The following is a 13,873-nucleotide window of genomic DNA, read 5'->3' on the forward strand; positions in this document are numbered from 1 at the left end:
ATCTTGGATCAGCAGCCAGGTTTGGGCGCTTACATAGAGTCTGCACAGTTGCAGTATCAGATTCCTACCTGTCACTCTTGAATTTCTTTTGTATGAAAAAACTTTGCTTCTGATACATTATTAATACCAGATATTTAAATGTCTCAATCATATCTTTCTGTCCCTCCTCACATTCTGGAACTCAGAACCACTAAGGGTCCTATCGGATAATGAACCATTGCAAGATGAGGTGTTATAGGCTTCACTGGAGTTATTGTTATATATTGCGGGATTTCTATATCCCGTACATGAACTGACTCTTCATATCAGCAGCTTCTATAGCACATGATGGAGGAACATTTAATCCGCAGCCTGAATTCAGATGGCTGGTTTCCCCTAGCTATGCAAAAGGAACATCTCATCCGAATCATCTTTTTCCAGTGACTTGTTTTGCTAGATGGCCTCCGTCCTATTGATGGTGTTCGTAATAGGATCTGACTGACATAACCTGATCTGATATATTAGACATGACAGGTTAGCTGGGCCATTGAAGAAGCAAGACAAGTAGTTTGTTAGGAAGGAACAAAGGAAACAAACAGGTTGACCAAAGTTAGGTATTTAACTGTCTGGAAGTTCTAGAATGCTGGCACCCCTGTGTGAGCGCAGAGGTTACATGTGCGAGTGCTAGCTGTGCACTCAGCATGGGTGTGCTACAGAAATGTAAGGCTGGTACACCTGGGCAGGGCTTGGGCAAAGGAGGGGAGAATTCCACAGTAAGTGGGCACAAATGATAACTTGGCCCAGAGCTATTATAGGATCGGCATTTAGCAGGCTCTATCTTGGCGCATGCGTTTGGGCGCCCTTGACAGGACATCCTGTCTTTGCTAATATTTTAGAAACATCTCCACTTGAAAATAGTGGGAGTGTTTTGGGTGTCAATCTGAGATCCGTGCCTAACTTGGACGACTATAGAGAATCCAGGTGTATGTTTTTATTTCCCACGACAATAAACAGACCATATGGAGATAAAAGCAAGATTTATTCAAGGTGCTTCCAGGAATTGTGCCCAATGTGTTCCATCTGAAAGGTTGCCTCAGAGGGTGAGAGGTGCCTGGGATAGAAGCCCCCCCCTGCTGCACGCACGCTTGCCTCTTCCCTTCCCTGGCATGAGCAGCATCACCAACTGGCTCTCCATGTTGGCACTAGCTCTCCCTCTGACATCATTTTCTAGATGCAGGACCCAGAACAGGAAATAGGTCTGAGGGATAGATCTTGTGTTTACTGCAGCCGACTGTAAACTGAGGGACCCAGTCTCTCTCTCTTTTTTAAGTTGTGAGCCCACCAGGAACAGGGAAATATCTACTGTACCAAAATAGATAAGCCACCTGCAAGCCTGAAGGCTATCAGAGTACATTCAGGTATAATATCCATTTTTCTGTTCCTGGCGTGCGCACAGTTTCAAAAACAAGAGTTAAAGTAGGGTATGAAGCTGGATCTCTTGCTTTACAATCCACTGCACTTACCACTAAACTGATCCTATGGAGCACATGGATGCTGTCATTCTGGAACCATTTTCTAAGGATGTCGCTGTATTGCCTTCCATATCCTTTGTTTTCTCCCATTCAAAATTTGGACATTTCAGTTTCTAAAATGGATGTTCTTGCTGGACTTTGCCAATGCATGGCTGTCCATCTAACATATTTTCAAACAGTCCAAAGTACATGTGAGCTGGATGTCCCTTTGGAACATCCTTTTGAAAATGTCCCTCTAATTAAACAAAGATCCCGAGTTTTAGAGAGGCAGTCACAAAGAAATAAAGAAATGAAATACAGTAATAGATTTGCAATAAACCACCCCTATTTAACAACTTATCAGGGTAAGCAGAAAGAGCCAGAGCATAAAAAAATATATACAAGTAATATTTCTAGACACTCTTAAATTATTTAGCTCTATATTTTAATACATAAGAAGGCAACAGGCAGATTTTGTCAGTATGAAAAGATTTAATCCACACCACCAATACGTTTACTAAGGAAGACAGAAACTCAAGTAGAATAAGTAGCTTAAAGTCTAATAACAATCAGGTCAAGCAATGAGAGAGATGTAAGTATATATAGTCTAAAAATTGTCTATTTAAAACCCAAGGAGGTCATTTCCTAACATTTAGGGCTTCGTAACTCCTTAATTCTATATAATGCACCTAAAATTAGGTGCCAATCCGATGCTTCGCTGTAGGCAATCAAACGGAAGTTAGGTACCCAAACAGGGGTAAATAGCATTGAGGCCCTGAGGCCCTGATTCTATAAATGGTGATTAACTTCTAGGCGCAATTGAGCATAATTGTCAATCATCCACTAGACTCACACAAAGCAGCGTTAGATATTAGAGGGCAGGGAATCCTTAGGAGAGCAAAAAACCCAGCAGAGTAAAAAGAAAATGCCCCCAGGTAAAACCAACAAAAAACATTAGTGTGGTAACTCCCATTTTCACCTGGTGTTTGCTGTCGCGGGATGCTTCTTTGTGATGCGCAGTGACAGATTTTTTCAATTTGGTTTTCCAGTTTTTATTGGGACCATTTAATGTTTAGGTGATATAAGACTTCTAGAATTGCCATCTATGTTTCTTGCTTTGGGCATATGGTATAGTCATATAGGACTGCACACCTGCGAAAAATGAAATTACCTAACTAGAATCCCTTACCTTTTTCTATTTTGTAGCATTATCCAATAGAATCTGTCTTCCATCTTTGGTCTCTTTCTGACCATCAAGAAAATAACTTCTAATTTTTTTCAAATGTACTTTTTCTTCCAAAGGAGACTAGATAATGTAATAAGTCCACTTGGTGGTCAAGTTAACCTTCTTTTAGAAATATGCCATTCTTAAAACCATTTCAGAGTAAGAACATGATGTAGCATGGATTTATTTACTCTCTGGGGCTTTTTATCTTGTTACAGCTTTAGATAGCAAGCCAAAGGCATCTCCTCAGTGAAAGATCATTAAGAAATTAATACTGAAAAGAAAGTAGCATACAATATTTCAGTCCTAAAACCACAACTATGCATCTGATGTCCACAATACTGAAGGTTTTAACTTACGATTGTTGCATATTTCAGCAAAAACAACATATCAAAACCTAGCAAAAAGTAGAGATTGGAACTTTGCTTCCACAATTTAATGCTCTTTCTTTAAAGTTGCAGGTCATCTTATTCTGATGTCCAATCACATGAAATATTTTCAGATGTCACTAGGTAAGTGCATAGATGCTTGATGTATAGAGTTGTACTGTCTTCAGTGGTAGCTTTGAAAGAAGTATTGAACAGAGGGTCACGTTAGATATGGAAGGTGCCAAGCCCATAAGACATGTCTATCATCGCTACCCCTGCCTTTAAATTAGCTATAAGTGAGAGGTTGTTAGGTATATGGATGAGATTGTTTACAGCAAGTGTAGAAGAAACTGGTACAAGAGACATCTGTAGATTCTTTAAGAAAGAACTAGAAACAGTTAAACTTCTGATAACAGAAACTTTCTACACAGAAGTCTCAACACTGGAAACTTCATCAACATTTTAATATTATTGTACCGGAAAAACATAGGAATCATAAGCTGTTTGTTGATGCTTATTTTTAGAACTACTTCTGTACAAGTTATTTTCATTTCTTTCGGAACCTTGTTTTTTGGGTTTTTAAAAGTAATATTGAGGTAGGATATCCCAGGTTGTATCTTGTTATTTGCTTAGATGTATGGAGCAATTGCTCCAGGATGATGTAAATCAGGGGTCCCTGGGCTGTGGCTGGAGAAATCCCCTTGCGCAAAATCTTTCCATCCCTCCTTTCCAACCCGCACAGCAGAACCCCATAGCAGAAAAAAAAAACAAACGGACGGTGGTGAACCCAGAAATTCAATGCTGGGGCCATATCTAGCAACCAGCATTGAATTTCCAGGCTAAGTTCAGCCACATTTGACATAGTGGCCAAAGATAAACTTGCTTTTTAGGTGGGTTTTTGTGGACGCTAGACATAGCCAGGAAGCCATTGAACATTGGCGCTGACCTGCTTTGTCACATGACATAGATGGTGACCGGGATATTCAGCAGTAGATAGCTGGCTTGTATCTATTAACCCATAGTTAGGCATGAGATCTGCACTAAGCTAGTGTTTGGCAAAAGAGGCTCTCCGAAGATCACCTTTCCAAAATACGAGTTTAGCATGGATCTCTCTGCCACCTAACTTTGGACACCATTTACTGAATTGCCCCAGGTGCAAAACATTACTGTACTTTAATGAAATTTAAGGGCCTTCTTAATAAAGTTGTATTATTCTCCTAATATCCAAAAGCACAAGAATTCTCTAATTTGGATTCCATGAATCAAAACTTGAACAGTGGTCTTGAAATTATGCTGACTGAGAATTCCTTCCCATTAAACAGCAAAGCCTTTGTTCTCTCTGGATTGTATTGTTAGGATTCCTAACAAAGCCTTTTTATCCCTTGTGTGGATTCCAAAACTTGGTCACTAGACTATCGCCAAAAATGATAGCAATGCAGAGCTGACAATAACACAATTGCTGGCAACATGCCTTCAACATACCACACCATTAACAAAGGAGTCTATTTCAGGTGTTAGGATACCAAAGAAGAATAATCTGCGTTTCGCTTTCTACATTATTGTTTCTCTAATGAACTGAACTTTTCATGTGATTGGCACTGGGATCAGCACTAGAGAATGACACGGGGACCGTTTACAGTGGTAAACCGCGGGTCACCGCAGTAAATCTGCAGGAATGGAGACATTTGCAACTGGTTTACCGCAGGAATGGGGACAAGACCTTTTACTGCCCCGTGGGAGCGGTGAAAAGTCTTACTCCTGTGGGGAAGACAGCTTTTCTTTAGCGTCTCCATGGAGATAAAATCACTGCAGAGAATGAGGCCTTCAACTTGCACTTGTGTGGCGGCTCTGTCATTTCTTTTTTTATATATATTGTATTATATATATAAATATATATATATTTATATAATCGTGCAATGGTGCGCCCACATCTGGAGTACTGTGTCCAATACTGGTCGCCATACCTCAAGAAGGACATGGCAGTACTCGAGGGGGTCCAGAGGAGAGCAACTAAATTGATAAAAGGTATGGAAAACTATTCGTATGCTGACAGGTTGAAGATGCTGGGGCTCTTCTCCCTGGAAAAGCGGAGACTTAGAGGAGACATGATAGAAACCTTCAAAATCCTGAGGGGCATAGAGAAAGTGGACAGGGACAGATTTTTCAGACTGTGGGGAACCACTAACACAAGGGGTCACTCGGAAAAATTGAGAGGGGACAGGTTTAGAACAAATGCTAGGAGGTTCTTTTTTACCCAGAGGGTGGTGGACACATGGAACGCGCTTCCGGAGGTTGTGATAGCCCAGAGCACATTGCAGGGTTTCAAGGAAGGTTTAGACAAGTTCCTAAAAGAAAAGGGGATTGAGGGTTACAGATAAAAAAGAAGAGGTAGGTTACAGAAACGGACAGGAACCACATTACAGGTCATGGACCTGACAGGCCGCCACGAGAGCGGACCGCTGGGCGCGATGGACCAATGGTCTGACCCAGTGGTGGCAACTTCTTATGTTCTTATATACTTTATATATTTATTCAATTTTATAACTTTACAAGAAAGTACATCTTGTATAGGATAATACAGCAGGTATAAATGTTCAATATCACATTTTACCAAAAATAAAGAAGAAAATACGGACATGCTTTCTTAGACCACAAAAAAAGCTATTAAGGGGGGTTAAGCAGGTAAATAAGAAGTTAATCAATTATGCTAAGAAAAGGTACCATAAAAGGCTATAACATAGCAAATTATGCATTCTAAATTCAATTTATCACCTATACAGCAGCAGCAATTTTCTTCAGCTCCAGAAAAGATCTTAACTGCTCTGGTTGAAAGAAGACATATTTAACTTAAGCATATTTGACAATGCATTTACACGGGTATGCGAGTAAAAAAGACGCCCCAATGCCCTAGTATCCTGTTGCATTGCTAGGAAAAGTTTCCTCCTTTCCTGGGTAGCCTTAGTTGCATCCAGGAATACTCATATCTTTTTTCCACCTATCTTCAAGAAGGTATCCAGAGGCGACCCGGGGAATTATAGACCGGTCAGCTTAACCTCAGTTCCGGGAAAGATGGCCGAATCATTAATCAAGGACAGTATCAGTGAGCAAGATAAAGAAGGGAATAGACTTAGCAGATAAAGACAGGTTGTTCACCCTCTCCAAGGTAGAGAGAATGAGAGGGCACTCTCTAAAGTTAAAAGGAGATAGATTCTGTATAAACGTAAGGAAGTTCTTCTTAACCCAGAGAGTGGTAGAAAACTGGAACGCTCTTCCGGAGTCTGTCATAGGGGAAAACACCCTCCAGGGATTCAAGACAAAGTTAGACAAGTTCCTGCTGAAACAGAACGAACGCAAGTAGAGCTGGTCTCAGTTAGGGCACTGGTCTTTGACCTGGGAGCTGCCTCGTGAGCCGATTGCTTGGCGAGATGGACCACTGGTCTGACCCAGCAGCGGCTTTTCTTATGTTCTTTAGTACAGACCAAGCATTGCGGGGTGAATTCAATTTAGGTCTCCAAATGTTAGGTGCCCATAAAACTGGGCACTATGCTCATATTCTATAACAGCAAAGTTGCACGCCAAATCCATTACAGAACATTAGCACAAGTCCATGACCACTTACACAATGCCGATGGCTGGTGTACATGGATATGCTCCAATGTGGCACTTGGGTGTGCAAATTCAACTATTCTATAAAGTGCATGCAAGAATAGTCGGGATGCTCCAGATACACCCATGCCCCACCTACTCCTTTGCATTTGCATGCACTGTATCAAATTAGCACTAAATAGTGCTTACTAATGCCAGTTAGTTAATTATGTTACGTGCATAACTAACCCATTTACACAACTTGGAGGGAATGTACAGTTTGTGTGGCAGACTCATGGCATCAGGTAATGCTCTCCAATGGGTTTCTAAGTTAGAAAGAGAAGGGTGAGGTACTTTTAACAGAGTTTCTCCTTGTCCAAACCTCTCCCGTGTTCTGATTGGATATCATGGGGAGAGGAGTTGGGGCACAGCACAGTCCTTCATCATTAATTGCCCCCTCATTCCCACTCCTTCTTTTGCTGTGTACTGGGTCAGGAGAGCTGCTGTGCCACGGTGGAGAGAGACAGACACAGAGCAGGAGGAATGTGAAGAAAAGGAGAGAGACAGATGTAGATGCTACAGAAGGGGGAAAAAGAGAGGGAAGGGAAGAAAGGAGAGAAAAGAGACAGAATGGACACTGGGAAGGGAGAGACAGAAGAGGTGCACTAGTGCAAGGCCATTAATACAAAACATCAAACAAGGCCATTTTTTCACCACAGCTTAGTAAAAGGTGCCAAAGAGATGTGCAGAAAAATAGACCCTCACAAGCTCCCCTCGTTACAAAGTCTTCTTGGCAATGATGTAATTTGAATATTTAAAATACATATTCAAAAGAAGGTCAGATTCAAGAAATTCTGTCAATCCCAAGAGCAAAAGGCTCCATACACTGGCTCTAAAATTGCTTCTCAGGAACATTTTCTTTGAAAGTATAAGTGGAATAGGAAAGGAAACCTTCATTCAACTGCAGTATTTTATTCATAAATTAATTTACAGTAGGTTGTGATTTATAGACAGAATCAGGGTCATATTTAGAGCGATCTCCACAGCAATATCAAAAAAGCAATGCTGGTGCTGTATCCAGACACCGGCATTGAATTTTGGCCAGCTGGGACTAGCCGGCTATGCCAGTATTCTCTGGCCAGCCGTCTACATCTCAATTGATTGTCTTTGGATGCTGAATTTAGCCAGCTGACCGGCTGATCCGGAGACCGGGGTATTCAGTGTGTGCTATTTAGACACCTGGGAGCTGTTCCCGGCCATCTAGATACTGCCGAATATGAGGCCCAATCAAAATGTAGCTCTATACAATTGCTCAGCTTGTTTAAGTAATGTTCGTGTTTTGTCTGTCTCGCTGGTCCCACACTGCTTATGGATATAAAAAAACCTTTCAGCACGGGGCAAGTTCCGTGCTGCTTTTTAGTCACAGTTTGGATTTTATTTCCATCTTTTAATTTTTATTTTTAAATAGAAGCAGAGGGATAGAAATCTCAGACTGAAAAGAAAATGAAACTGGAAAACTGCTTTCTTGTCCCAAAAGATGTGAAAGCAGGTGGCAGTGGGAGCTCTGCAAGGCTTTTGAGGTTTTTTCCAGATTTTGATACCTTTTGTTGGCCCAACATGAAAACCACACACAGATTCTGTTGAGGGGCTTTTGAGCTTGAAAGCACAAGGTTCAAAGCATAACTGAAGTTATCTCAAGTTTCCATAGACCAAATGTCACTGAACTATATTATCTGGTTTTATTTTGGTACAGGAGGATCTCCTCCTGCTTCTTTCAGCTTCCAAATCAGTTAGAACCAGAGTCTATAATAGAATAAAACTTCATTCAGAACCACTTAAGGGACTTCCCTTCTTTTGATTCCTCCAACCAACCATTTCAGTAGCAGGCCTTTCAAAGTCCTAAATCCAGCCACTAGCTCTTAGAACTCTCTCCCCTTCCCATAAAGGGTGTGAATGCTGCCACCTCAACATCAGTTTGCTAAAATTTTATTATGGTGATATCTGATGAACTATTTCTGCATCATTTGGAAGGGAACTAAAAACAAACTGGATTATTTATTTTTACGGTGGCTTAATTCTATTCACACTGTGCCATCATCAGATTGAGGGGGGAAGTTATTATTTATTGCAACCTATAGTATCTTACTACTTACTAGTTGCCAAATCCTATGGTAAAAGAATAAGCCTTCCTGTGAGTCACATCTTTCTCTTCTTCCTCTTCTCCATTCCAGTGGCAGCACTTGGCCCAAAACAGCTGCTGAGCTCCACAGTTAAACATCAAAGAAGAATTCCTAACTAGGGAGAAGATGAAATTGCTATCTGGAAGTTTTGAAGAGCAGATGAGACAAAGGGCTCCTTTTACTAAGGTACGCTACGTGTTTTAGTGCAAGCTAAACGCACCCATTGTAAGTCTATGGATACGTTAGCGCTTAGCGCGCGCTAAAACAGCTAACGCACCTTTGTAAAAGAGGGGGAACGACAGAAAGTGCTTTAGATATAGAGCAGCTCTTGGGGGGGTCCTTTCAGTGCAGTTGATTTCTTGAAGCATTTATTTTTATTTATTTATTTACAAAATCTTACATACATAAGTTTTAAAACTAAATAAAAAACAAATAAACATAAATAATGAGAAAAGAAGCAATCAGGAAAGATCAATGCCTAGAAGAAGCTTTTACAAACAATTGTGTTTTGAATAGTTTCCTAAATGTCCCTCTAATCCAGTGGTCTCAAACCTGCGGCCCACCAGGAACTATTTTGAGGCCCTCAGTATTTTTATCATAATCACAAAATGAAAATAAAACAGTTTCTTGATCATATGTCTCTTTAGCTATAAATGACAATATTATTATTAGCCAAAAGGAAAGAGAGTTTTACCTCATGCAAAATTGTCATTTCTTTAATAAGACATTAAGGGCCTCTTTTACAAAGTCACGCTAGCGGCTGCCCTGCACTAACGGCCCCGAAGCCCATAGAGATTTTAAGGGCTGGCTTCGGGGCTGTTGCCACGCAGCTTTGTAAAAGAGGCAGTAAATATTTTTTCTGAGGCCCTCCAAGTACCTACAACTCCAAAATGTGGCCCTGCAAAGGGTTTGAGTTTGAGACCACTGCTCCAATACCACATTTCCGTATCTGCCCCACAAGTGAGTTCCACAATTTTACCCCTACACAACAAAAGGTCATTGCGCTGGTTTCTACATGATTTGGGTAGACATTCGCCTTTAACAGCGCTGAATTTTCAGAGCCCAATGATTGTTTCGGTTGGTAATTAGCCATCTTACTCTTGAAGAGTTCAGGGATCGTACTGTACAGAAATTGATGACAAATCATCACCCAAAATCCATAGTGAAGGTTTCTTGTTTTGTTTTTTAATACTAGCACGTACAATATCAGTTCTAAGTATTTTTCTCTTTGTTTTCTGCAGTTAATTTGCATATTACTCAACACCGAGGTGTGAAGAACAGACTACAGGAGTCAGCTTGAGTTTTGCTTTGTGTGTGTTTTTAGGCAAAGAAGAAATATTTTAAAGGTAAGACAGTCATTCTCCTGACTTGCTCTTGAATGATTATGCAGCATGGAAGAGCTTTTTGTAGGCTACAGTTTAATTTTTGGCCGAGTCAAAGGTATAATAATACTTTGACCTTGAAAGAAAAAAGGGCATATCTTGGCAATCAATTACTTCTTTTTATGTTTTGGACATGAGATTTGCTAAAATTTTGTCTTTCTGGCATTGTTCAAGTAGGGTTAGGTGAGGATAGAGGGGGAGGAGTTAAGGGGAGGAGAAGTGAAACCCTAAAGAAAGAGGCTTCTCTCATTCTTCATGGCTGCCAGCCACACCAGCATTTTTAAAAACCTGGAGCATTGCAAAATACATACTTTCCCCTTGTTTTTCTTTGCAACTTCTAAATGATTAATTAGAACAGCTTTTAGCAGATCTTCGGGGGAAAAAAAGAAAAACAACAAAGAGGAAAAATTCTGCAGATTGAAGCAAAGCAAACCTATAGTATGTAATGTTATCTAGACCATATTTGAAAGCTCCCATGAGAAAAATCTCTAGCAAACATTGTGACATGTTCTGATCAGTGTTCAACAAAGACAGGAGGAAAGCTAAGTGAATTAATATTGAGGAAGAGAACTCGGTTCATCTGCTTAAATTATTATCCCTGTAAAAAGATATTTGTTACAAAAAGAACCAGAAAAAAAACATCTAAAAGTGAACCTTAACTGTCCCAGTTATTATCTGCTGAGAATCTGATTTTTGGGGAGGAAACAGTGCCAGTTGCATCAGGGAATTTCAAGAGTAGCATCTTCCTGTACAAGTTTAACTGGATTAGGAGATGTGTTTTATGGTTATCTCTGACAGATTCAATCACAAGTACAGCTCTTAAAGTAAAGGTATACAGTATTCTGCTACAATTTCTATTTTTATGGAGCCTTCCTCCCAAACGTGATAAGAACAATTTGCAGTAATATAGAGCAGGATTTTAGAAACTACCTCCAGTTCAGAATATGGACTTCCCTATCTTTTAGAATAGAATCTGCTGACATACATGAGAAATGGACATCCAAGTGCTGGCTATGTCCATACGAACATCCGTTTTACAATAATATCAAAATTAGACTACTGTAATTCACTATTAAAAAAGGTAACTAAAAAAGAAATAAGGCACCTTCAAATAATCCAAAATGAGGCAATAAAAATTATATCAAATGCTAAAAAATACGATCACATTTCACCATTCTTAAAGAGAGCTCATTGGCTCCCTGTCACATATAGTTTATTTTCTTTTTTTAATTGTGAGCCCTCCAGGGACAGGAAAATACCTATTCTGACTTCCCCAATTAGAGCAATTGTCTGTTACCTGGATGTGCCAAGCAGCAGGTCTAAATATGGATGGTCATCTTAATAAACAAGGACGTTCATTCTCCTTCTGCAATTGGAACTGGATGTTCTTAGTCTCACCCAAAACAATGCCCAGACCACACACCCTTGCCATATGGAGGTTTAAAAAACAAGAAGGCAATCAGCTAACAAGATCCAACACGGAAAAAGCAGATTACTACTACTTATCACTTATATAGCACTGAAAGGTGTACGCAGTGCTGTACATTTTGACATTTATAAATGGTCCCTGCTTGGAAGAGCTTACAATATAACTTGGACAGACAGACATGAAAGAGGGTAGGGAATACAGAACCTAAGGTGACAGGAGTTAGGAGTCAAAAGCATTCTCAAAGAGTTGGGCTTTTAAACGGGCCTTGAACACTGCCTGAGATGGAGCCCGCTGTAGGGATTCGGGCAGCTTGTTCCAAGCATACGGTGCAGCAAGGCAGAAGGGACGGAGTCTGGAGTTGAAGAGAAGGGTACAGATAGGAGGGACTTACCACCTGAGGGGGCATCATAGGAGGAGCAGTGTTCCCGCTAAGCTGCGTTGGCCTGCGCTCGCGCACAAAATATTACATCGCAGCGCAAAGTTTCTCTTCACAGCGCACACACGCGTCGGTAAGGTAAGGGGACGCATTGGGGGGATTGCACTTCCCCACAATTGCCATGCTTCGGTTCCTCTTCTTCCTTCCTTCCTCCCCCCCCCCCCCCCCGCGGGACCCTGCGGCACCATCAACTCTTACTCCCTCTAATGTCGGCCCTGCAGCTCCAGACTTCCTCGCACCTTCTCCCCTCCCCCTTTGGATCGCTATTATTTTAAATGTTATAGCCGCGGAGCTGTATCCATCAGTGGAGATGTCTAACCTCGGCCTGCCCCGGAACTCTTACTGCAGCAGACGCCCGTCTAGGCAGGAACAGGAAGTCACTGTTGCAGTAAGAGTTCCGGGGCAGGCCGATGTTAGACATCTCCACTGATGGATACAGCTCCGCGGCTATAACATTTAAAATAATAGCGATCCAAAGGGGGAGGGGAGAAGGTGCGAGGAAGTCTGGAGCTGCAGGGCCGACATTAGAGGGAGTAAGAGTTGATGGTGCCGCAGGGTCCCGCGGGGGGGGGGGGGGGGAGGAAGGAAGGAAGAAGAGGAACCGAAGCATGGCAATTGTGGGGAAGTGCAGAGCTGCAGGGAAGAGTGTTGCGGTACCCAGCTGGAGGGAGAAGGAAGATGAGGGAGGGAATTAAAGGAGATGCCAGGGCTTGGAGCGTAGGAGGAAGGTATGCCAGTCTAAGGGAAAAGGAAGGGGGAGATGTGAGAGCATGGAGGGGGAGCGAAAGATGGAAGAAAAGGAAAGGAGAGAGATGCCAGAGAATCAGGGAAGGGGAGATACCAGACTATGAGGAGAGGTGTGGGAGAGGGAAGGCGAGGAGAGAGATGCCAGACCAATGGGGTGAAAGGAGAGATGGAAGGGGGAGGCATACAGTTTCTGGAAGGGGCATAGAAGGAGAGAAGATGCCATATAGGGGAAGAGAGACGGCAGACAGTGGATGGAAGGAAGAGAGTTACAAGAAGATGAGGAAAGGAGAAACCACAGAAGACAAAGGTAGAAAAAAATTTCTATTTATTTATTGCTTTAGGAGACATGTGTCACTGTTTCTGTGAAGCATTGTATGCAGAGTCCAGCTTCTTGCTGGTTCAATTTAACCTTTGTCTATGTATTTTTATTTTATCCCCCCTTTTACAAAACTGTGAAGCGTTTTTAGCACCAGCCTTGGTGGTAGCAGCTCTGATGCTCAGAATTTTATGAGCATCAGAGCTGTTACCTCCGTAGCTAAAATCCACACTACAGTTTTGTAAAAGAGGGAGGGGTTAGTTTGTGATTACATATTCCTTACTAGGCGAAGGTGTTTTCTGTGTTCTGTGTGTTCGAAAGACATGGTTTTCTGTTAGGATTGACGGTGTAGGATTGATCTGTGCTGGTCTGGCTTGTTTAGTTTTACAATGGGTGTATTGATGTACTGCTCACTGCAATATGTAAGATGCTGCCTTTTCCTAGGTACTCATGTGTGACGTGTGGTTTGTTACTAAAAATCATGTTTTTCTTACAGATGGGGGGGGGTGCCAAAAAATGATGGGCCCCGGATGTTACATATGCTAGGTACGCCACTGTATGTAAAGATACCAGAAAGCTGGCGTAGCAAAAACTTCTAAGTTTTGAGTATTTAACCCTCCCACAATCTCACGGGCACTCGTTTCAAGTTTATTGAGATTTTGATTTAAACGCAATATCAAATATTTTCAATGCGTATAACAAAAATAAATTTGGG

The 13,873-nt window shown here is 41.5% G+C and overlaps 1 protein-coding gene across 10 annotated transcripts in view; it reads left to right on the forward strand.

Annotated features, from left to right (window-relative positions):
• Positions 1 to 13,873, forward strand: part of RALY (RALY heterogeneous nuclear ribonucleoprotein) — a 345,686-nt gene that overhangs the window by 184,213 nt on the left and 147,600 nt on the right. For 2 of the 10 annotated variants that reach the window (XM_033962667.1, XM_033962668.1), the window contains 3 exons: positions 3,171 to 3,227; positions 8,900 to 9,034; positions 10,090 to 10,194. The exons of 4 other annotated variants lie outside the window; for them this stretch is intronic. The gene's annotated coding sequence lies outside the window, so the exon portion shown is untranslated. The remainder of the gene's footprint in view (positions 1 to 3,170; positions 3,228 to 8,899; positions 9,035 to 10,089; positions 10,195 to 13,873) is intronic. 4 more of the 10 variants (XM_033962666.1, XM_033962670.1, XM_033962669.1 and 1 more) reach the window with 2 other exon arrangements.

Source organism: Geotrypetes seraphini, chromosome 11 (assembly GCF_902459505.1).
Source record: "Geotrypetes seraphini chromosome 11, aGeoSer1.1, whole genome shotgun sequence".
Taxonomy (NCBI): domain Eukaryota; kingdom Metazoa; phylum Chordata; class Amphibia; order Gymnophiona; family Dermophiidae; genus Geotrypetes; species Geotrypetes seraphini.